Source organism: Triturus cristatus, chromosome 3_1 (genome assembly GCF_964204655.1).
Source record: "Triturus cristatus chromosome 3_1, aTriCri1.1, whole genome shotgun sequence".
Taxonomy (NCBI): domain Eukaryota; kingdom Metazoa; phylum Chordata; class Amphibia; order Caudata; family Salamandridae; genus Triturus; species Triturus cristatus.
The window spans coordinates 1054873861-1054899201 of record NC_140583.1 but is presented as its reverse complement, the minus strand read 5'-3'; positions in this window follow the sequence as shown (position 1 = coordinate 1054899201).

Below are 25341 nucleotides of genomic sequence, written 5' to 3'. Positions count from 1 at the left end.
ATCTGGGCTGCAGGCTGGGACTGCAAGGCTTCCCGTTGGTGTAGTGCGGCAAGAGACATCTGGGCTGCAGGCTGGGGCTGCAAGCCTTTCCGTTGGTGTAGTGCGGCAAGAGACATCTGGGCTGCAGGCTGGGGCTGCAAGTCTTCCCGTTGAAAGTGATGACCTCTGGGTTGCCCCTGGCATGGTGCAGCCGGAATTTCCTGAGTTTACTGGTGTTCCAGGGTCTAGAGTGAATACCGAGAACTTTTTGCCTGTAAATTTTTTTCAGTTGTTTATGGACGATGTGTTTTTGGCAGAGATTGTTGAGCAGACTAATTTGTATGCCGAACAGTTTTTGAGGGACAACAGTGCCAGTCTTAAGCCACACTCTAGAGCTACCCGGTGGACTCCCACAAATGTTGAAGAGATGAAGAAGTTCTTGGGTTTAACTTTTTTGATGGGCTTGCTAAGGAAGCCATCATTGGCTTCATATTGGTCTAGCAGTCCCTTGATGGCAACGTCTATTTTTCCGGCAGTCATGAGTCGTGACAGGTATTTGCTTCTGCTTCGGATGATGCACTTTGTAGATAATGGTTTAGCGTTGCCACGAGATCACCCTGATTGTGACCGTCTTTTTAAGATTAGGCCTGTCCTTGATCACTTTGTTGATCGATTTTCTGAGATTTATGCCCCTGGTAGAGAAATTGCAGTGGATGAGTCTTTGGTGTTGTTCAAGGGCCGCTTGGTTTTTAGGCAATACATTCCTAGTAAGAGGGCACGCTATGGAATAAAGCTGTATATGCTGTGTGACAGTAGGACTGGATATGTCTCCAATTTCAGGGTGTACACCGGTAAGGAATCTAGGTTTAACCTCCCTGGTTGTCCGTCCACTTTTGGAGTGACTGAGAAAATTGTTTGGGAACTTGGAAGAGGATTTTTTAACAAAGGCCACCATTTATATGTAGATAACTTCTACACTGGTGTACGGTTGTTCAGGGAATTGGCCAAAGTGGACACTTTTGCTTGTGGCACAGTCCGCTGTAACCGTAAAGGTTTTCCGAAAGAACTTGTTTGTCAAAAGCTTGTGCGGGGACAGTGCAGTGCGTTGCGTTGCCAGGAGCTTCTTGCTGTGAAGTTTACAGACAGGAGAGATGTCTACATGCTGACTTCCATCCATGATGAAAGCACTGCACCTGTGACTGTTTGGGGTCAGGTCGCTGAAGCGCGCAAACCTGTATGTGTTTTAGACTATAATAGGTACATGGGTGGTGTTGACAGAGTAGATCAGAGGTTGGAACCTTACACTGCTCTTCGTAAGGCTTACATTTGGTACAAGAAGTTGGCTATCCATCTTTTCCACTTGGCAATGTTTAATGCTTTTGTTGTGTTCCAGGATTCTTGCCCTGAGTCAACGATGACTTTTGTTAAGTTTCAGGAGTCTGTAATAGGCAGCCTTGTTGTAGTGGAACAGGCAAGTGTTCCTAGAGTTGGACTGGTGGAGGATGTTGCTAGATTGAAAGAACGCCACTTTCCAGATCACATTCCTCCCACACCCGCAAAAGATTTTCCCAGTAGGAGATGTAGAGTCTGTTGGCGAAGAGGTACGCGGAAGGAGTGTCGTATGTACTGCCCCGATTGTCCCTCTCATCCTGCACTGTGTCTCTCTGCTTGTTTTAGAGCGTACCACACGCGAAAAAATTTTTGGGAGGATTCTTGAGTGGTAAAGTGAACTGGCTGGTCTGTATTCTTTGGATAATTTGATTCTGTTTCAAGGTTGGTGTTAGTGCAATGTATTTAGTTGCTGATTTTCTGTTAGAAAATTTGTATCTATTTGCGATTTGTTTGTGTTTTTATTTTTTTCTAAAAAAATCCAAAATGTGATGGCGGTGTGTGTAGGCTTGCGCTTGGCTGTTGGTGTGTGTGGACTGGCACTTGGTTGGTGGTGTGCGTGGAATGGTGCTTGGCTGACGGTGTGCGTGGACTGGCGGTGTGCATGGACTGGCGGTGTGCGTGGACTGGTGCGTGGCTGGTGGTGTGCGTGGCTGGTGGTGTGCGTGGAATGGTGCTTGGCTGGCGGTGTGCGTGGAATGGTGCTTGGCTGGTGGTGTGCGTGGAATGGTGCTTGGCTGGCGCTGTGCGTGGACTGGTTCTTGGCTGGCAGTGTGTGTGGACTGGTGGTGTGTGCGGACTGGTGTTTGGCTGGTGGTGTCCGTGGACTGGAGCTTGGCTGGTGGTGTCCGTGGACTGGAGCTTGTCTGGTGGTGTGTGTGGACTGGAGCTTGGCTGGCGGTGTGTGTGGAATGGTGCTTGTCTGGTGGTGTCCGTGGACTGGAGCTTGGCTGGCGGTGTAGGTGGATTGGCGATTGGCTGCCGGTGTGCCTGGACTGGCGATTGGATGGTGGTGTGCCTGGACTGGCGCTTGGCTAGCGGTGTGCGTGGACTGGCGTTTGGCTAGCGGTGTGTGTCGACCGGTGCTTGGCTGGCTGTGTGTGAGTAGTGACTTTCTGCTGGTCACTACACACACTGCTAGCTGAGTGCCACTCCACGCAATCCTTCTGCCTGTGTAGTTGCTGTGTCTGGATTGTGGGCGTGTGAAAGTGATGGGCCCTTGAATGGCGCTGTGTGCCGGTGTGAGTTTTGTTATGTGATGGGCCCGCGGCTGGCGGTGTGAATGGTTTTGTATGTCTCACACGTATGAAAGGTGTATGAATGGCCTGTAAAGAGGTTGGTGCCTTGTCGTGGCTTTACAGCTCACGAGCTGTGAGTCAATGGTTCAGTTTCTTGCCCTTTCAATTATTACCAGTGCATTTCATTTTTTGTGAAATCACTTGGTAATACAATTTTATCTACTGAACCATCACTCACCCTCGTGCCAAATCCAACCAGTATGTGCGTGTGCTTGCGGGTTAGATGACTGTGCAGTAATATTTGTTTTTTTGAAGCAGGGTGTACCTTGTCCCTTTTTGGTGATTTTTGTACTGTGTTGCTTTTGTACCTGGTGGTGCGAATGGTCTTGTTTGTATCACGTATGAAAGGTGTGTGAATGGCCTGTAAAGCGGTTGGTGCCTTGACGTGGCTTTACAGCTCACGAGCTGCAAGTCATTGGTTTGGATTTTTGTGAATTTAATTATTGACAGTGCATTTCATATTTGTGAAATCTCTTGTTAATAAAATTTAATACACTGAACCATGACTTGCCCTCGTGCCAAATCCAACCAGTATGTGTGTGTGTTTGAGGAATAGATGGTTGTGCAGGAATCTTTTTTTTTTGTTTCTCTGCCAAGGTACACTTTCCATGTAAGAATAACCCACCAACTGTAGATATTGTCGAAAACCTTTGGGAGTTCATGGTGATGTCTCTCTAGTGATTTGAAAAATATTTTTTATCCCCATTGTCCTGTAAACCTCAAATTGTCTGCCACATTTTCTTTGCAGTATTATTCCTAAATTCTCACGCTGTAGTAACAATAGGTAATCTGGTTATGCAAGGGGGGTTACTTTTGTTTTTTGCCCAGGGCTCGGCGGCCATCTAGGGAAACCTACCAAACCCAGGCATTTATGAAAACTAGACACCCGGCGGCTTCCAGGGAGGTATGGCTTGCGTGGATCCCCCAACGTTTCCTTACCCAGAATCCCCTGCAAACCTCAATTTTTGCCCAAAAAATCACTTTTTTCACACATTTTGGGGTGGGAAAGTAGTGGCATCACCGGGCTCACACAAATTTACCACCACCCAGCGTTCCCCCAGGTCTCCCGGTAAAAATGGTGCCTCACTTGTGTGGGAGGCCCAAGTACCCGCGGCAGGCAAGGGCCCCAAAGGTAGTGAGGCCACCTCAAGATGGCCTATCGCCAAACCACCTGGTTTTGCAAGGGGGGTCACTTTGGTTTTTGGCCCGGTGCGCGGCGGCCATCTAGGGAAACCTACCAAACCCAGGCATTTTTGAAAACTAGACACCCGGCGGCTTCCAGGGAGGTATGGCTTGCGTGGATCCCCCAACGTTTCCTTACCCAGAATCCCCTGCAAACCTCAATTTTTGCTCAAAAAATCACTTTTTTCACACATTTTGGGGTGGGAAAGTAGTGGCATCACCGGGCTCACACAAATTTACCACCACCCAGCGTTCCCCCAGGTCTCCCGGTAAAAATGGTGCCTCACTTGTGTGGGAGGCCCAAGTACCCGCGGCAGGCAAGGGCCCCAAACGTAGTGAGGCCACCTCAAGATGGCCTATCGCCAAACCACCTGGTTTTGCAAGGGGGGTCACTTTGGTTTTTGGCCCGGTGCGCGGCGGCCATCTAGGGAAACCTACCAAACCCAGGCATTTTTGAAAACTAGACACCCGGCGGCTTCCAGGGAGGTATGGCTTGCGTGGATCCCCCAACGTTTCCTTACCCAGAATCCCCTGCAAACCTCAATTTTTGCTCAAAAAATCACTTTTTTCACACATTTTGGGGTGGGAAAGTAGTGGCATCACCGGGCTCACACAAATTTACCACCACCCAGCGTTCCCCCAGGTCTCCCGGTAAAAATGGTGCCTCACTTGTGTGGGAGGCCCAAGTACCCGCGGCAGGCAAGGGCCCCAAACGTAGTGAGGCCACCTCAAGATGGCCTATCGCCAAACCACCTGGTTTTGCAAGGGGGGTCACTTTGGTTTTTGGCCCGGTGCGCGGCGGCCATCTAGGGAAACCTACCAAACCCAGGCATTTTTGAAAACTAGACACCCGGCGGCTTCCAGGGAGGTATGGCTTGCGTGGATCCCCCAACGTTTCCTTACCCAGAATCCCCTGCAAACCTCAATTTTTGCTCAAAAAATCACTTTTTTCACACATTTTGGGGTGGGAAAGTAGTGGCATCACCGGGCTCACACAAATTTACCACCACCCAGCGTTCCCCCAGGTCTCCCGGTAAAAATGGTGCCTCACTTGTGTGGGAGGCCCAAGTACCCGCGGCAGGCAAGGGCCCCAAAGGTAGTGAGGCCACCTCAAGATGGCCTATCGCCAAACCACCTGGTTTTGCAAGGGGGGTCACTTTGGTTTTTGGCCCGGTGCGCGGCGGCCATCTAGGGAAACCTACCAAACCCAGGCATTTTTGAAAACTAGACACCCGGCGGCTTCCAGGGAGGTATGGCTTGCGTGGATCCCCCAACGTTTCCTTACCCAGAATCCCCTGCAAACCTCAATTTTTGCTCAAAAAATCACTTTTTTCACACATTTTGGGGTGGGAAAGTAGTGGCATCACCGGGCTCACACAAATTTACCACCACCCAGCGTTCCCCCAGGTCTCCCGGTAAAAATGGTGCCTCACTTGTGTGGGAGGCCCAAGTACCCGCGGCAGGCAAGGGCCCCAAAGGTAGTGAGGCCACCTCAAGATGGCCTATCGCCAAACCACCTGGTTTTGCAAGGGGGGTCACTTTGGTTTTTGGCCCGGTGCGCGGCGGCCATCTAGGGAAACCTACCAAACCCAGGCATTTTTGAAAACTAGACACCCGGCGGCTTCCAGGGAGGTATGGCTTGCGTGGATCCCCCAACGTTTCCTTACCCAGAATCCCCTGCAAACCTCAATTTTTGCTCAAAAAATCACTTTTTTCACACATTTTGGGGTGGGAAAGTAGTGGCATCACCGGGCTCACACAAATTTACCACCACCCAGCGTTCCCCCAGGTCTCCCGGTAAAAATGGTGCCTCACTTGTGTGGGAGGCCCAAGTACCCGCGGCAGGCAAGGGCCCCAAACGTAGTGAGGCCACCTCAAGATGGCCTATCGCCAAACCACCTGGTTTTGCAAGGGGGGTCACTTTGGTTTTTGGCCCGGTGCGCGGCGGCCATCTAGGGAAACCTACCAAACCCAGGCATTTTTGAAAACTAGACACCCGGCGGCTTCCAGGGAGGTATGGCTTGCGTGGATCCCCCAACGTTTCCTTACCCAGAATCCCCTGCAAACCTCAATTTTTGCTCAAAAAATCACTTTTTTCACACATTTTGGGGTGGGAAAGTAGTGGCATCACCGGGCTCACACAAATTTACCACCACCCAGCGTTCCCCCAGGTCTCCCGGTAAAAATGGTGCCTCACTTGTGTGGGAGGCCCAAGTACCCGCGGCAGGCAAGGGCCCCAAACGTAGTGAGGCCACCTCAAGATGGCCTATCGCCAAACCACCTGGTTTTGCAAGGGGGGTCACTTTGGTTTTTGGCCCGGTGCGCGGCGGCCATCTAGGGAAACCTACCAAACCCAGGCATTTTTGAAAACTAGACACCCGGCGGCTTCCAGGGAGGTATGGCTTGCGTGGATCCCCCAACGTTTCCTTACCCAGAATCCCCTGCAAACCTCAATTTTTGCTCAAAAAATCACTTTTTTCACACATTTTGGGGTGGGAAAGTAGTGGCATCACCGGGCTCACACAAATTTACCACCACCCAGCGTTCCCCCAGGTCTCCCGGTAAAAATGGTGCCTCACTTGTGTGGGAGGCCCAAGTACCCGCGGCAGGCAAGGGCCCCAAACGTAGTGAGGCCACCTCAAGATGGCCTATCGCCAAACCACCTGGTTTTGCAAGGGGGGTCACTTTGGTTTTTGGCCCGGTGCGCGGCGGCCATCTAGGGAAACCTACCAAACCCAGGCATTTTTGAAAACTAGACACCCGGCGGCTTCCAGGGAGGTATGGCTTGCGTGGATCCCCCAACGTTTCCTTACCCAGAATCCCCTGCAAACCTCAATTTTTGCTCAAAAAATCACTTTTTTCACACATTTTGGGGTGGGAAAGTAGTGGCATCACCGGGCTCACACAAATTTACCACCACCCAGCGTTCCCCCAGGTCTCCCGGTAAAAATGGTGCCTCACTTGTGTGGGAGGCCCAAGTACCCGCGGCAGGCAAGGGCCCCAAACGTAGTGAGGCGACCTTTGGGATAGGCAATGTTGATGTTGCCTCACTACGTTTGGGGCCCTTGCCTGCCGCGGGTACTTGGGCCTCCCACACAAGTGAGGCACCATTTTTACCGGGAGACCTGGGGGAACGCTGGGTGGTGGTAAATTTGTGTGAGCCCGGTGATGCCACTACTTTCCCACCCCCAAATGTGTTAAAAATGTGATTTTTTGAGCAAAAATTGAGGTTTGCAGGGGATTCTGGGTAAGGAAACGTTGGGGGATCCACGCAAGCCATACCTCCCTGGAAGCCGCCGGGTGTCTAGTTTTCAAAAATGCCTGGGTTTGGTAGGTTTCCCTAGATGGCCGCCGCGCACCGGGCCAAAAACCAAAGTGACCCCCCTTGCAAAACCAGGTGGTTTGGCGATAGGCCATCTTGAGGTGGCCTCACTACGTTTGGGGCCCTTGCCTGCCGCGGGTACTTGGGCCTCCCACACAAGTGAGGCACCATTTTTACCGGGAGACCTGGGGGAACGCTGGGTGGTGGTAAATTTGTGTGAGCCCGGTGATGCCACTACTTTCCCACCCCAAAATGTGTGAAAAAAGTGATTTTTTGAGCAAAAATTGAGGTTTGCAGGGGATTCTGGGTAAGGAAACGTTGGGGGATCCACGCAAGCCATACCTCCCTGGAAGCCGCCGGGTGTCTAGTTTTCAAAAATGCCTGGGTTTGGTAGGTTTCCCTAGATGGCCGCCGCGCACCGGGCCAAAAACCAAAGTGACCCCCCTTGCAAAACCAGGTGGTTTGGCGATAGGCCATCTTGAGGTGGCCTCACTACGTTTGGGGCCCTTGCCTGCCGCGGGTACTTGGGCCTCCCACACAAGTGAGGCACCATTTTTACCGGGAGACCTGGGGGAACGCTGGGTGGTGGTAAATTTGTGTGAGCCCGGTGATGCCACTACTTTCCCACCCCAAAATGTGTGAAAAAAGTGATTTTTTGAGCAAAAATTGAGGTTTGCAGGGGATTCTGGGTAAGGAAACGTTGGGGGATCCACGCAAGCCATACCTCCCTGGAAGCCGCCGGGTGTCTAGTTTTCAAAAATGCCTGGGTTTGGTAGGTTTCCCTAGATGGCCGCCGCGCACCGGGCCAAAAACCAAAGTGACCCCCCTTGCAAAACCAGGTGGTTTGGCGATAGGCCATCTTGAGGTGGCCTCACTACGTTTGGGGCCCTTGCCTGCCGCGGGTACTTGGGCCTCCCACACAAGTGAGGCACCATTTTTACCGGGAGACCTGGGGGAACGCTGGGTGGTGGTAAATTTGTGTGAGCCCGGTGATGCCACTACTTTCCCACCCCAAAATGTGTGAAAAAAGTGATTTTTTGAGCAAAAATTGAGGTTTGCAGGGGATTCTGGGTAAGGAAACGTTGGGGGATCCACGCAAGCCATACCTCCCTGGAAGCCGCCGGGTGTCTAGTTTTCAAAAATGCCTGGGTTTGGTAGGTTTCCCTAGATGGCCGCCGCGCACCGGGCCAAAAACCAAAGTGACCCCCCTTGCAAAACCAGGTGGTTTGGCGATAGGCCATCTTGAGGTGGCCTCACTACGTTTGGGGCCCTTGCCTGCCGCGGGTACTTGGGCCTCCCACACAAGTGAGGCACCATTTTTACCGGGAGACCTGGGGGAACGCTGGGTGGTGGTAAATTTGTGTGAGCCCGGTGATGCCACTACTTTCCCACCCCAAAATGTGTGAAAAAAGTGATTTTTTGAGCAAAAATTGAGGTTTGCAGGGGATTCTGGGTAAGGAAACGTTGGGGGATCCACGCAAGCCATACCTCCCTGGAAGCCGCCGGGTGTCTAGTTTTCAAAAATGCCTGGGTTTGGTAGGTTTCCCTAGATGGCCGCCGCGCACCGGGCCAAAAACCAAAGTGACCCCCCTTGCAAAACCAGGTGGTTTGGCGATAGGCCATCTTGAGGTCGCCTCACTACGTTTGGGGCCCTTGCCTGCCGCGGGTACTTGGGCCTCCCACACAAGTGAGGCACCATTTTTACCGGGAGACCTGGGGGAACGCTGGGTGGTGGTAAATTTGTGTGAGCCCGGTGATGCCACTACTTTCCCACCCCAAAATGTGTGAAAAAAGTGATTTTTTGAGCAAAAATTGAGGTTTGCAGGGGATTCTGGGTAAGGAAACGTTGGGGGATCCACGCAAGCCATACCTCCCTGGAAGCCGCCGGGTGTCTAGTTTTCAAAAATGCCTGGGTTTGGTAGGTTTCCCTAGATGGCCGCCGCGCACCGGGCCAAAAACCAAAGTGACCCCCCTTGCAAAACCAGGTGGTTTGGCGATAGGCCATCTTGAGGTGGCCTCACTACGTTTGGGGCCCTTGCCTGCCGCGGGTACTTGGGCCTCCCACACAAGTGAGGCACCATTTTTACCGGGAGACCTGGGGGAACGCTGGGTGGTGGTAAATTTGTGTGAGCCCGGTGATGCCACTACTTTCCCACCCCAAAATGTGTGAAAAAAGTGATTTTTTGAGCAAAAATTGAGGTTTGCAGGGGATTCTGGGTAAGGAAACGTTGGGGGATCCACGCAAGCCATACCTCCCTGGAAGCCGCCGGGTGTCTAGTTTTCAAAAATGCCTGGGTTTGGTAGGTTTCCCTAGATGGCCGCCGCGCACCGGGCCAAAAACCAAAGTGACCCCCCTTGCAAAACCAGGTGGTTTGGCGATAGGCCATCTTGAGGTGGCCTCACTACCTTTGGGGCCCTTGCCTGCCGCGGGTACTTGGGCCTCCCACACAAGTGAGGCACCATTTTTACCGGGAGACCTGGGGGAACGCTGGGTGGTGGTAAATTTGTGTGAGCCCGGTGATGCCACTACTTTCCCACCCCAAAATGTGTTAAAAAAGTGATTTTTTGAGCAAAAATTGAGGTTTGCAGGGGATTCTGGGTAAGGAAACGTTGGGGGATCCACGCAAGCCATACCTCCCTGGAAACCGCCGGGTGTCTAGTTTTCAGAAATGTATAGGTTTGGTAGGTTTCCCTAGGTGCCGGCAGGGCTAGGGTACAAAATCTACAGCTAGTCACTTTGCCAAAAAAAGGGTCATTTTTCACTCCAAAACCACGTTGCGTTTTGCGCCGTTTCCTGTCGCGGGCACTAGGCCGACCCGCACAAGTGAGGTACCATTTTTCTCGTAGGACTTTGGGGAACGCGGGGTGGGTGGAAATTTGTGGATCCACGCAGATTCCAGAACTTTCCATCACAGAAATGTGGGGAAAATGTGTTTTTTTTGTCAATTTTTTACGTTTGCAAGGGATTCTGGGTAACAGACCATGGTGGGAGGCAGTCAAGTCACCCCATCCTGGATTCCCCTGGGTGTCTAGTTTTCAGAAATGTATAGGTTTGCTAGGTTTCCCTAGGTGCCGGCAGGGCTAGGGTACAAAATCTACAGCTAGTCACTTTGCCAAAAAAAAGGGTCATTTTTCACTCCAAAACCACGTTGCGTTTTGCGCCGTTTCCTGTCGCGGGCACTAGGCCGACCCGCACAAGTGAGGTACCATTTTTCTCGTAGGACTTTGGGGAACGCGGGGTGGGTGGAAATTTGTGGATCCACGCAGATTCCAGAACTTTCCATCACAGAAATGTGGGGAAAATGTGTTTTTTTTGTCAATTTTTTACGTTTGCAAGGGATTCTGGGTAACAGACCATGGTGGGAGGCAGTCAAGTCACCCCATCCTGGATTCCCCTGGGTGTCTAGTTTTCAGAAATGTATAGGTTTGCTAGGTTTCCCTAGGTGCCGGCAGGGCTAGGGTACAAAATCTACAGCTAGTCACTTTGCCAAAAAAAGGGTCATTTTTCACTCCAAAACCACGTTGCGTTTTGCGCCGTTTCCTGTCGCGGGCACTAGGCCGACCCGCACAAGTGAGGTACCATTTTTCTCGTAGGACTTTGGGGAACGCGGGGTGGGTGGAAATTTGTGGATCCACGCAGATTCCAGAACTTTCCATCACAGAAATGTGGGGAAAATGTGTTTTTTTTGTCAATTTTTTACGTTTGCAAGGGATTCTGGGTAACAGACCATGGTGGGAGGCAGTCAAGTCACCCCATCCTGGATTCCCCTGGGTGTCTAGTTTTCAGAAATGTATAGGTTTGCTAGGTTTCCCTAGGTGCCGGCAGGGCTAGGGTACAAAATCTACAGCTAGTCACTTTGCCAAAAAAAGGGTCATTTTTCACTCCAAAACCACGTTGCGTTTTGCGCCGTTTCCTGTCGCGGGCACTAGGCCGACCCGCACAAGTGAGGTACCATTTTTCTCGTAGGACTTTGGGGAACGCGGGGTGGGTGGAAATTTGTGGATCCACGCAGATTCCAGAACTTTCCATCACAGAAATGTGGGGAAAATGTGTTTTTTTTGTCAATTTTTTACGTTTGCAAGGGATTCTGGGTAACAGACCATGGTGGGAGGCAGTCAAGTCACCCCATCCTGGATTCCCCTGGGTGTCTAGTTTTCAGAAATGTATAGGTTTGCTAGGTTTCCCTAGGTGCCGGCAGGGCTAGGGTACAAAATCTACAGCTAGTCACTTTGCCAAAAAAAGGGTCATTTTTCACTCCAAAACCACGTTGCGTTTTGCGCCGTTTCCTGTCGCGGGCACTAGGCCGACCCGCACAAGTGAGGTACCATTTTTCTCGTAGGACTTTGGGGAACGCGGGGTGGGTGGAAATTTGTGGATCCACGCAGATTCCAGAACTTTCCATCACAGAAATGTGGGGAAAATGTGTTTTTTTTGTCAATTTTTTACGTTTGCAAGGGATTCTGGGTAACAGACCATGGTGGGAGGCAGTCAAGTCACCCCATCCTGGATTCCCCTGGGTGTCTAGTTTTCAGAAATGTATAGGTTTGCTAGGTTTCCCTAGGTGCCGGCAGGGCTAGGGTACAAAATCTACAGCTAGTCACTTTGCCAAAAAAAGGGTCATTTTTCACTCCAAAACCATGTTGCGTTTTGCGCCGTTTCCTGTCGCGGGCACTAGGCCGACCCGCACAAGTGAGGTACCATTTTTCTCGTAGGACTTTGGGGAACGCGGGGTGGGTGGAAATTTGTGGATCCACGCAGATTCCAGAACTTTCCATCACAGAAATGTGGGGAAAATGTGTTTTTTTTGTCAATTTTTTATGTTTGCAAGGGATTCTGGGTAACAGACCATGGTGGGAGGCAGTCAAGTCACCCCATCCTGGATTCCCCTGGGTGTCTAGTTTTCAGAAATGTATAGGTTTGCTAGGTTTCCCTAGGTGCCGGCAGGGCTAGGGTACAAAATCTACAGCTAGTCACTTTGCCAAAAAAAGGGTCATTTTTCACTCCAAAACCATGTTGCGTTTTGCGCCGTTTCCTGTCGCGGGCACTAGGCCGACCCGCACAAGTGAGGTACCATTTTTCTCGTAGGACTTTGGGGAACGCGGGGTGGGTGGAAATTTGTGGATCCACGCAGATTCCAGAACTTTCCATCACAGAAATGTGGGGAAAATGTGTTTTTTTTGTCAATTTTTTACGTTTGCAAGGGATTCTGGGTAACAGACCATGGTGGGAGGCAGTCAAGTCACCCCATCCTGGATTCCCCTGGGTGTCTAGTTTTCAGAAATGTATAGGTTTGCTAGGTTTCCCTAGGTGCCGGCAGGGCTAGGGTACAAAATCTACAGCTAGTCACTTTGCCAAAAAAAGGGTCATTTTTCACTCCAAAACCACGTTGCGTTTTGCGCCGTTTCCTGTCGCGGGCACTAGGCCGACCCGCACAAGTGAGGTACCATTTTTCTCGTAGGACTTTGGGGAACGCGGGGTGGGTGGAAATTTGTGGATCCACGCAGATTCCAGAACTTTCCATCACAGAAATGTGGGGAAAATGTGTTTTTTTTGTCAATTTTTTACGTTTGCAAGGGATTCTGGGTAACAGACCATGGTGGGAGGCAGTCAAGTCACCCCATCCTGGATTCCCCTGGGTGTCTAGTTTTCAGAAATGTATAGGTTTGCTAGGTTTCCCTAGGTGCCGGCAGGGCTAGGGTACAAAATCTACAGCTAGTCACTTTGCCAAAAAAAGGGTCATTTTTCACTCCAAAACCATGTTGCGTTTTGCGCCGTTTCCTGTCGCGGGCACTAGGCCGACCCGCACAAGTGAGGTACCATTTTTCTCGTAGGACTTTGGGGAACGCGGGGTGGGTGGAAATTTGTGGATCCACACAGATTCCAGAACTTTCCATCACAGAAATGTGGGGAAAATGTGTTTTTTTTGTCAATTTTTTACGTTTGCAAGGGATTCTGGGTAACAGACCATGGTGGGAGGCAGTCAAGTCACCCCATCCTGGATTCCCCTGGGTGTCTAGTTTTCAGAAATGTATAGGTTTGCTAGGTTTCCCTAGGTGCCGGCAGGGCTAGGGTACAAAATCTACAGCTAGTCACTTTGCCAAAAAAAGGGTAATTTTTCACTCCAAAACCATGTTGCGTTTTGCGCCGTTTCCTGTCGCGGGCACTAGGCCGACCCGCACAAGTGAGGTACCATTTTTCTCGTAGGACTTTGGGGAACGCGGGGTGGGTGGAAATTTGTGGATCCACGCAGATTCCAGAACTTTCCATCACAGAAATGTGGGGAAAATGTGTTTTTTTTGTCAATTTTTTACGTTTGCAAGGGATTCTGGGTAACAGACCATGGTGGGAGGCAGTCAAGTCACCCCATCCTGGATTCCCCTGGGTGTCTAGTTTTCAGAAATGTATAGGTTTGCTAGGTTTCCCTAGGTGCCGGCAGGGCTAGGGTACAAAATCTACAGCTAGTCACTTTGCCAAAAAAAGGGTCATTTTTCACTCCAAAACCACGTTGCGTTTTGCGCCGTTTCCTGTCGCGGGCACTAGGCCGACCCGCACAAGTGAGGTACCATTTTTCTCGTAGGACTTTGGGGAACGCGGGGTGGGTGGAAATTTGTGGATCCACGCAGATTCCAGAACTTTGCATCACAGAAATGTGGGGAAAATGTGGTTTTTTTTTCAATTTTTTACGTTTGCAAGGGATTCTGGGTAACAGACCATGGTGGGAGGCAGTCAAGTCACCCCATCCTGGATTCCCCTGGGTGTCTAGTTTTCAGAAATGTATAGGTTTGCTAGGTTTCCCTAGGTGCCGGCAGGGCTAGGGTACAAAATCTACAGCTAGTCACTTTGCCAAAAAAAGGGTCATTTTTCACTCCAAAACCACGTTGCGTTTTGCGCCGTTTCCTGTCGCGGGCACTAGGCCGACCCGCACAAGTGAGGTACCATTTTTCTCGTAGGACTTTGGGGAACGCGGGGTGGGTGGAAATTTGTGGATCCACGCAGATTCCAGAACTTTGCATCACAGAAATGTGGGGAAAATGTGGTTTTTTTTTCAATTTTTTACGTTTGCAAGGGATTCTGGGTAACAGACCATGGTGGGAGGCAGTCAAGTCACCCCATCCTGGATTCCCCTGGGTGTCTAGTTTTCAGAAATGTATAGGTTTGCTAGGTTTCCCTAGGTGCCGGCAGGGCTAGGGTACAAAATCTACAGCTAGTCACTTTGCCAAAAAAAGGGTCATTTTTCACTCCAAAACCACGTTGCGTTTTGCGCCGTTTCCTGTCGCGGGCACTAGGCCGACCCGCACAAGTGAGGTACCATTTTTCTCGTAGGACTTTGGGGAACGCGGGGTGGGTGGAAATTTGTGGATCCACGCAGATTCCAGAACTTTGCATCACAGAAATGTGGGGAAAATGTGGTTTTTTTTTCAATTTTTTACGTTTGCAAGGGATTCTGGGTAACAGACCATGGTGGGAGGCAGTCAAGTCACCCCATCCTGGATTCCCCTGGGTGTCTAGTTTTCAAAAATGTATAGGTTTGCTAGGTTTCCCTAGGTGCCGGCAGGGCTAGGGTTCAAAAACTACAGCTAGACTCTTTGCAAAAAAAGTGTAAATTTTCAGTGTGAAAATGTGGTGTGTTCACCTTAGGTTTTGAGCCACTTCCTGTCGTGGGCACTATGCCTACCCACACAAGTGAGGTACCATTTTTCTCGGGAGACTTAGGGTAGTTCAAATTTGTAAAGCTACTGTTATTACCTGTTGATTTTTGATGCATTTCTCCCTTCCAAATGAAAGACATTGTGTAAAAAAAAAGTCATTTTGAAAAATGACCAATAATTGTCATGCAAATATGAGTATTCCCAATTTCGAAAATGTGCAAATATGCACTGTTTCTGAACTCTGTAATTTGTTCCCATTTCAGAAATACATAGGTGACTTTCATACCGATTTTTCCAAGTATACATTTTCCCACAATAATTGCTATATACCCGGACCAAAAAAAAAAAACATTACAAAATGCTGCTCATTTTTCTACTCTGGGTTCGTTGGGCTCTTGATGAACCTACAAGTCCTATATGTCCACACAACCAGGAAGGTCTACCGGATGTAACGGTACATTGCTTTCAAAGAGATGTCATAATTCGAAGAAGTTACAGGTAAAAACGTTGACTCAAGAGGCTGCTTTTTTCAACAAATTTTTAATTTCTCATATATTTGCCTGTAAATTTCTATAAAGAAACCTTGATGGATCTACGCAAATGACCCCTTGCTGAATTCAGAATTTTGTCTACTTTTCAAAAATGTATAGCTTTCCAGGATCCATTATTGTTTTGTTACCCTTTTCTACCGTTAACTGGAAGGAGGTTGAAAGCACAAAAAATAGCAAAAATAGGGTATGTCCCAGAAAAATGCCAAAACTGTGTAAAAAATGTTGGTTTTCTAACAAAAGTCTGTCATTCCCTAAAAGCTGGAGAAATTGTGATTTCAGCCCCACAAACCCTTTTTTGATACCATTTGCAGAGAAAAACCCAGAAGCTTTCATTTGCAGCCCATTTTTCACATTTTTCACAAAAAAAAAAAAAAATTGCTGTATTTTGACTAATTTCTGGGAACCCTCTAGGAGAATCCACAAACCCTGGGTACCTTTAGAACCCCCAAGATGTTGGAAGAAAAGGACGCAAATTTGGCGTGGATACCTAATGTGGTCAAAAAGTTACAGGGGCCTAAGCGCGCACTACCTCAAATAGCCCAAAAAGGGCTTAGCACAGGAGGGGAAAAGGCCTAGCAGCGAAGGGGTTAATATCTGTCAGCCCTACATTCCAGTTTCTGCCCACACATTTCTGACAAAATATATCAAAAGGCGTTTTCACAAAACAGAAAGATATACTTGAGTTTTTCAAAAAAAGTTTTGAGAAGAAAACAAGAACTGCGGAAGAGTGCGCATTTACAAAAAAAAAACGATTAAACAGATAGCACAGCTGTTAAGGGGCAAAAGGTGGGCATTTCGTAAACATCTCAAATATGTGCTTAGTTACAGTCTTTGGGATTTTGATAGGATAGAAAAACGCGAAAGTATCCATACTTACATTTTTTGAGCGCCTGCCCCGCCGTGAAAAGCGGGCTAGCGAAGGCCGTGCTGTTTGGCGATGCGGCTCACATTCACCTCGCTTTTCCTGCATCCCACCCCCCCTCTTTATATGGAACAGCTGGAGTTGCACTAACCCTTCCTTTGTACTAAGTCCAAGAAAGAGAATTGTAGGAAAGGCTTATGCTGATTTTAGCTGCTAAAATGAAGACAATGGCCGCTCTGCCTGAACCTCGGGAGCAGACACTGTACTTAGGGGGTACGCTCTGTATCACAAACGGATAATTACCTACTTAACATGCAATTCATTTTTAGTTTTGCATTTTTTTCACGTCAAAAAAATGTTCCTTGGATGGAGTTCTTCCCAATCTTCGTTAGCAAATGTTTCTTTCCCCGTAGGAAAAAAAAACTATTTTTTGGTTAATGCTATTCACCTCCCCCCCCCCCTCCTCCTGTTTTAGCAGTATGCCTACTGAATAGCTAACCCAAAGCATGCCTGTGGTAACAGGATATCAGGGTGGTTTCAATCTCAACTCTTACAATTGTATTCTGGAAAGAATTAGAGGTCGTGGACTGAAGTTCAAACAGCGCTAGTGCCTCTTAAGTGCTGACCCTCAGGAAGGCTCAAACCACAGAGACTTTAGCATACCTGCAGCTGTGCAGTCCCTTTTCACAACTGCCTCAAATGTGATTGGTTAAAACGTGTATGAAAATATTATCTAGAATGTCGCCCGTCCAGAATGACTGTTGGCATTCTCCCATTTACGCTCGTAGACAAATTCTGGAGAGATTACGAAGGGATGTTAACTCTAAATGCCCACCAGGGCTTGGCACAATCAAGCTCTCATTCAACTGACTTTACCCCCGCTCTATCCGCCTTTCAGGCACGCTGGTCATCTGTAATTCTATTACCATCCTCTAAAGTCGTTCAGTGCCTGAGTGCACAGGCCGCCTTTGTCTGCAAATATGGCTTCCAGAATCAGGAGTAATGGGGAAAGAGTTCATAAATGTAACTTGTCTGTTGCTTCTGCCATCTTAGATTGGGAAGCTTCTTCTGCCAGTGCCCACTAACCAGAAGTGATAAAACTGGGTCAGCTAAAAAAATCATTTTAGTTATTAGTTGCCACAAACATTACAGAGGGGGCAGAGTGACAAAACATAAGATAGGTAATGCATATCTCCTTCCTTTTTGGGCATTCCATCAGAATATCGACTACAAATTATTGTGCAGCTAAAATATTGAGGCCAAAATATTCAGGGGCTTATTTACAAGCCCATTGTGCCGCCGTTGCGTCACTTTTATTGACCCACCGGAGGCGCAATGGGCTTGCCCATTTTTTCAAGGCCAGGTATAGTCACCCTGTGTGACTTTTCATGGCCTTGTAAATATGGGCCCCTTCCATGCATGGGGGCGTTCTATAGGGGGATGTTGCTGTGAGAGCTCCCACGCAACATCTATGGGTCTTGACGCATTCCCCGGTTCACAGCATTTTGTAAAACTGGGAATGTGTCAGAATCCTATGCCCCCCCAGCGGAGATGAAGGAATGGCGCAACGAGGAGAAATATTTTTATTTCTCCCCGTTTTTTCCTCTTTCTATGTATTCTGCAACACACATAGGAAGAGGAAAAGGCCAATAATGATTGTTTATGTTCAGGAAGGTGTCCCTTCCTGCAGAAAAAATAATCATCCCCGCAGGGCAGGCACCCTTACAAAATGACACATGGATGCTGGTGCATGGCAGCCAAATGTGCGCCAGCTCAGGAGAAAGCACAGGGATGCGTCGTATTGTTGTTAATATGACAAACCTCTGTGCTTTGCAAATGACGCCGCAAGGCGCAGCTCAATGGCTTGCGGCGCCATGCTGCGTCATTTTCTTGCAGATGAGGCCATCAGAGTCAAAATATTGTTAGGTATATATAGCTAACTATAGGATAACTATACTTAACTTCACATATAAGTATGTTGATGATGTATATATAACTTGCTAAGGTACGTAGATATAGAGTGAAGAATAGTAAATCCATTCTAACCTGTATACATATCTTTTCACGACCCAATCATCTCTTTGGAAGCTGTGCCCGCAATATGGAGTGGAGACCCACGCAGAAAACAGGTTTTAGAGGTAGTGGTAAGAACCTGCCCAGCTTTAAGTACAGCAGGTTAGAGTACATTAGAGTATGAGAAGTGTGCAGTGAGATGTTGAATGAGAAGTACTGGTGTTAGAGAATGTGTATTTCGATGAAGATGTGTGCTGAAGACAGAGGGGCCTATTCACAAATTGCAGTTTGTAGTACGTTTAGTAATACTACAGTTGTACTACTAAAGTACAACATAATGCTATTCACAAACCTGCTGGGGCTATTCCCACATGTGAAATTTACTCTTACACTTTTGAGTAACTTTACTGCTGTTGGCTACCCACAAAATGTGAAGTTACTCAAAGGAGTAGACTTACATGTCTCCACCCGCTGAAAAAGGGACTGCTAAAAAAAATCTGTCATAAGTCCAGCACCAAACATGGTCAACCACTGATACTGCATCACCCTGCCACAGAAAATGAATGATGGAGGATGGAACTTAAAATAAAAACCCCATAGGGAGCATCGTTAACTTAAATTACTTAAAATAGTTCAAAATGTAAGTAAATATAATTTATTAACAAAACTAAAATCTGTATAATTTTTAATGATAGCAATTTTTACGTTAATGATTTATAAATTAATGTAACATTATTTTTTATTAAAAATAATAACATTACTTTAAATTAATTGTATACATCACTCTTCATAACTATTAATGCAGAATACACTTTTGAAAAAACAATGAGGTGGGAAAGTATTTTTTTAATTTACATTTCAGAAAGATAATTATAATTTGATTTAATATATTTAAATTAAATGAAGTTTTAATTCGATTCAATTCAAAACTTTATTCAGTATGTGAAAACAACCATAAAAGCAATCAACAGTAAAACAATTGAACATGGTTAAAAAATCAACAACAAATACAGATAATTACAATCATAAATAACCGTGCCAAAGGTACATGTTTAAAAATTGCTCAAAAGACCTCCGTCCAGGCTCAATAAAATTCATTACAGACTCAAAAGGCAATGTTTTTACGTGTATTAATTGCATTTGTAACAAAAAGTGTGATAGGGCCGGATTCTTGTCTAACCAATTATCTACAAGAACCCTCTTAGGTCGCCAGGATCTTTTTACTTGCCAAATAGCGTAGAGGGAGTAAACACAATTTTCAGAATATATCTACCGCAATTTGACATCATTAAAGGATAGAGGACTCAGAATCTAAAGTTTCAGAGATTTTATTATGAGCAGAAACATCTGAACATAAAGGCACCTCAATACAAGGCACAAAAGATAAATGGGCACTAATACAAAAGCCAACCTACGAAGGATTCACATTTGACTAAAAATAAAAAGAATTACAGATTCTAAAAGCATCAAATAAAAAATCGTTATACTGATATCAATTTTTGGAATCATTAGTCAAAACATTTCGGTCCCTACTCTATTCTAAAGTGGCATCCTTACTTAACATTCCCTCCCAAGCAAGAGAATCATGAAAAAGGTGTCAGGAGTGAAACTTCCTAAGAAGTCTTTACTTAGTGAGAGCTCGATCTTTGATGCTCCTTCTAGCTTCCCGCCTAAACCTCATCTGCTCAACCCACGGGAGACTGTCCCTAATACAAAACGCCAAAATCGTAGAACACGCCTTTCGGCACACCTCTTCAGCCAGGTCTTCCTCCGGTAAATTTCCATCCAGAGCTGTTCATCTTCCATCGTCCGTTAGCTTGACCTTGGGTCCCAAGCACCTTCCATACTAAGAGTTACAGTTGCACATTCCAATGCATTCCCCTGTGGACTTCTCACCGTATCTCAACTCCTAAAACAAAGACTTATTCTCACTAACGAGCTAAACGTCCTTGCACCTGCAACAGAAACATGGGAACGAAAAGAAAAGCTCTTCGCATCTTGAAGTTTTACATTTCACTGCAACTCAAACCTTAACCAAGAAATCCCTGTCGGCCTATAAAATATAGCTAAAATAAGAAATGAACAGGTCTTCTCTTCTACATATGCAGTTAGGCCTTGCAAATTTAAACACACTACGAAATCACATTCTAAGCATTAATTCAACATGATCATCTTGTAAATAAGCAACCTACTCTTTTAATTCTAATGTGGCACACATTTAATCCATTACATTGATTTGTGAAAACTAATCATCTACATTACACTAAATACATTCACGATAACTTGCAACGTTAAACTTCGCAAAACGTTATTACACGTCTAACACTTCTATGTTAAATGATTATAGCAAATACATTTCTATGGCGCTTCTAAACATACATCGATTATATGCGGGAGCCGACTAACAGTGAATATGATGCACCCCTACAAATCTCAGAATCACATGGCGCTCTATCAGTTCCCCCCTTTGATGACAATTGTCATCACACCATCACAACCTCATTCCCTTTGGTGAAAGAACCGACCTAAACAGTACTTGTTGCCATTCTACTCGGTCGGAACCCCTCCATCCTTTTAAGGTTCTGATATTGACTGTCCTGCAGTCTCGCCATTCGTCTCTCATTCGCTCAAACTTATTTCCCCTGTACCACTTACAGGCTCTAATAAGTCCCCACAAACAGATCACACAAACCACAACAATAACTAGTGGCTTCAGCACAAATCCGAGGAACCCTTTTCCCAAGTTTGCAAACCAAGTCCCAATGCGACCAAATCCTTTACCAATCTTTTCCCACACATTATTTTCAGTCAACTCCGCAATCTACTGGTGAATCGTGGTAATGTTGTCTATATATCTCTCTAAATCCTTGCTATTTTCTGGAATATACGTACAACATTCCTGGACCTTCAACAATTTACAGACTCCGTCCTCTTTTGCCAATAACACGTTTAAAGCAAGACGATTTTGCAAAACCATCGTTCTTATCGATAAACATCTCTCCATCAACCAACAGCAATGATCTCGCCGTATTCATTGACAATTCATCAACCACAGTCGCCAACTTTCTTATTTTCCCGTCATTCAAGACCACGCCCAAACCGGGTATCATTGCTCCAAAGATATCACCAATTACTGCTCCTGCACTCGCAGCTCTTCGCTCTTTAGAATGATATCCTGTCTCTAACAAATTTAAATCTTCTGTATGGTAAATCTTCGGAAAAATGATAGCCAAGTAGCATGTACCATACCAATTCACAGGCAATCTCACGTAAGCATTCTTTCCGCATACAAAATACACCGTTGGAATCACTTGCACCGGACCCTGCAAAAAGTTCTTAGCAGGATCTTCCATAGTAAAGGTATGGTCACACGTACTATGTCCCACCGAAACCTTGTCATAATAGGTTCGAGGACGTCCCACACACAAATTCCCCTTCTGTACTTTATCTAATGCTATAGGTCCATAACTTCCCTTGGATCTGTGTAATCTCTCCTCCTCAGTCCAATCTACTGGACTCTCTCCCGTGTTTCGTGTCTGGGTTAGTTTTCTATATCTATCCTCAATTTGACCAATAAACTTCTTTTCAGTTTCTGACAATAAGCATGTCAAATTATGTAGATGAGCATAAGCTGTATCTAAACTCGTAGTTGGTATGAAATAAGTCCGAAGTCTATCTTCTGACTTATAATAATCATACTTATTCAAGTGCTTCAGGAAGTACTGCATCATAATTAGAAAAGAAATACTCTAACTGTTTCCTCTCATAGAACAGGCTAAGCAATAAGCTGCAAGAAATCCCATATGCTGATGGAAGGTGATGGTATCTAATACCCTCGTCTACAGAAGAAGGCAACTGGATACACACATAGCAATCCTTCGCATCCATCGCGTCAACATACTCATACAACAGCTTCGCATAAGCATTAAGCTTGAAATCACCTCTAGACAGGTCTACATGAAATCTACGACTCTCTTCAAGTGTCAAAGCTCTTTGAGCTCCTATAGTAACCCCTTTTTGGCTGGAAGTGGTAGGTGTAGGTGTCCCCTGTACCTCCTCCTCCTGTTCGTGTGACACTATATATGAGGCTACAACTATCGCAACTATAGCAGCTATCACTACCCCTAAAAGTGTACCTATCACTAATTTAGCCCTACGGTGAGTATTTCCAGCTTCTGCCATCTTCTTAAAGGTCTCAGAGTTCAGTTCAATGACAACAGGTAAAAGTCTCTTTCTCATCCAGAGTTTCTTGGCAACTCAGTTCAGTCACCACCTTGAAGTTGGAAAACCCCTAACAATTTTCAGTTCCTTATTTACAGAGTCCAGAAAAAGACTTCCCTAGCCCTCTTTCGTTTTCTCCAACGGAAAATCCCTAAATTTATTCTTCTTCCACTCGGGCCTAAGTTATCTTCTTTCAGACTTATATACAACCAAAGTTCGCCATCAGTCCAGAACAATATTCGGTCCAAACAGCTCTAGGACCCCCTGCAAGATTTCAATTCGAAGTGTCATCAACTCCTGAGGCGCTGGTATAACAACAAAAGTCGGAAAGACTAAAGTGTCCAAAATCAGTTCACAAACTTTACTCAGAAGCGGTGGACTCGGAATATTGAGGGTCAAAATCCCATCGATCTCCAATCCTGGGATTTTCAGCAACACTTCTATCTTCAGGTTCGGAGAACTGCTGACCAGTGTCAAGGACCTCAGCCTCCCCGTGCTCGGTATGCCTGGCATCAGTCACAGCGTATGTCCACTCTGGTGAGGCGTACCTTTAACACAGCACTCTTGCTCTCCTCGACTCTCTCAGACCACCTTGAGCTTGCTCTTCGTCAGTCTGCTCCGATTCAGACGTTTCGAAAACTGGGGCAAGATCTCTCCCCGGTGCCAATCACAAGTTTACTGACTCACGGGCCAAAGTCTTTCTGCTTCTGTGGCACTTCTGCTCTCCCTTTGAGTACCCTGTGCACTACTTCCTTCTTCAGTAGAATTTGACTCTACTCCACCCACAGCAACACTTTCTTCGTCTGAGTCAAATTCGGGACTTCGACTTGCACATTCCCTTTCAGCTTGGTCTAGTGCACCACCAACTGCGTCAGCAACCCTCACAGCTTGACTTGCCCTCTCTGATGGCTCTGCAACCTCAGCTGGATTTTCATTCACGAGAGGGGCTGCATCTTCCAAGGGTGCTGGAACTCTGCGGGTATGGGAGGCATACACCCAGTTCGGCAATCCCCCACACTTCACTGCTGTATTCGTAACCAGGATTATCTGGTACGGCCCATGCCAACGAGCATCCAGGCAACTCTTCCTCACGTGTTTACGCACAAGTAACCAATCACCTGGGCACAAGTCTTGGCACAGGTCACTTGCGGCTGGAACAGCGGCTGCTTGCACCTGCTGAGACACAGAACGGACTACGTCAGCCAGGCCTTTACAGTAGTCGAGAATCAAATCATCAGTGATGTTAATCAAAGCAGTGGCAGGTATCGCTGGCAAACGCATCGCTCTCCCCATGAGGATCTCATGAGGCGACAATCCAGTCCTCCTATCAGGCACACTACGGAGACTCAAGAGAACTAAGGGTAATGCGTCTGGCCATTTCAAAGATGTCGAAGAACACACTTTTGCCATCCGGGCTTTCAAAGTCCCATTAACTTGTTCCACAATCCCAGAAGCCTCTGGTCGATAACTGCAATGCAACCTTTGGTCTACATTCAAGGCAGCACAAAGCAATTTCATGATCTCACTATGGAAATGCGTTCCTCTGTCTGACTCAAAAGAGGTCGGGAAACCGAACCTCGGGATAAGCTCTCTCAGTAGTAGCTTGGCTACGGTGAGTGTGTCACACCTACGTGTTGGGAAAGCCTCCACCCATCTAGAAAAGACACATACTACAACTAATATGTACCTCAACCTATTGCACCTTGGCATCTCAATGAAATCCAACTGCATTCTGTTGAAAGGCCCACCTGACCTCCCAATATGACTCAGCGTCACAGCCGTCCTTTTCCCTACATTCATTTGTTGACATGTAACACATCTCTGACACACAGCTTCGGCTACTGCACGAAACTTTGGATTGTACCGCGTTTGGCGAAACACTCGCACCATCGCATCTCTGCCAAGATGTACAGCCCCATGTATCAATCTTGCCATTGGATTCAACAGACAAATTCCGGTAACACAGCTCTTCCATCATTTGAAATCCATACATCCACATCTACCTTCTCACATCCAGCTCGCATCCAACTATCCCGTTCTTGATCGGAAACTTCATCCTGCAACCGTTTCAGTTCTTCCCATGTATCAGCCATGGCTAACATCACGTTGAAATCGGTTCTTTCTTGGCTTCCCTCAACATGCCTTTCAGTGAATGTGCATCCCTGTTCTGCACAAAATCGAGCAACTTCATCTGCATAGTTATTACCTAATGACACAAAGTCATTCCCCTTGGAGTGTGCAGAACACTTAACAACTGCGATTTCCTCTGGACCTTGCAATGCTTCCAACAATTGCCTCACATAATCCCCATTTCTAATGGGTGAACCAGAAGATGTCATAAACCCTCTCTGTGACCATAGCTGTCCGAAGTCATGCACGACAGCAAACCCCTACTGACTATCGGTATAAATCGTTATATGGATCTTGTCAGCAGCCAAACAGGCACGGGTCAAAGCAATAAGTTCAGCCACCTGTGCGGAGAATACTCCTTCTAAATAAGCGGATTCAACCACTCCAGTGAGGGAACATACAGCAAACGCTGCTTTCAGTCGACCAGCACTGTCTCTTAAGCATGAACCGTCCACAAAGAAAATTTCATCTGAGACTGGAAGTGGGTCATCGACAATGTCAGGTCTCGGTTTGGTGCACAATTCAGTCACATCAAGACAATCATGGTCCTATAAATCTTCATCGTCTACATTTGGAATAGGCAACAGTGTGGCAGGATTTAACCCCTTCTATGCCCATAACGAGATAGTCTCGTCATGGAGCGCGGTTGGGCTGTGCCCATGACGAGACTATCTTGTCATGGACCCCGCCCGCTAATGAAAGGCCCGGCACAGGAGGGGGAAAGGGCGGGGCACTCAAGGGGTT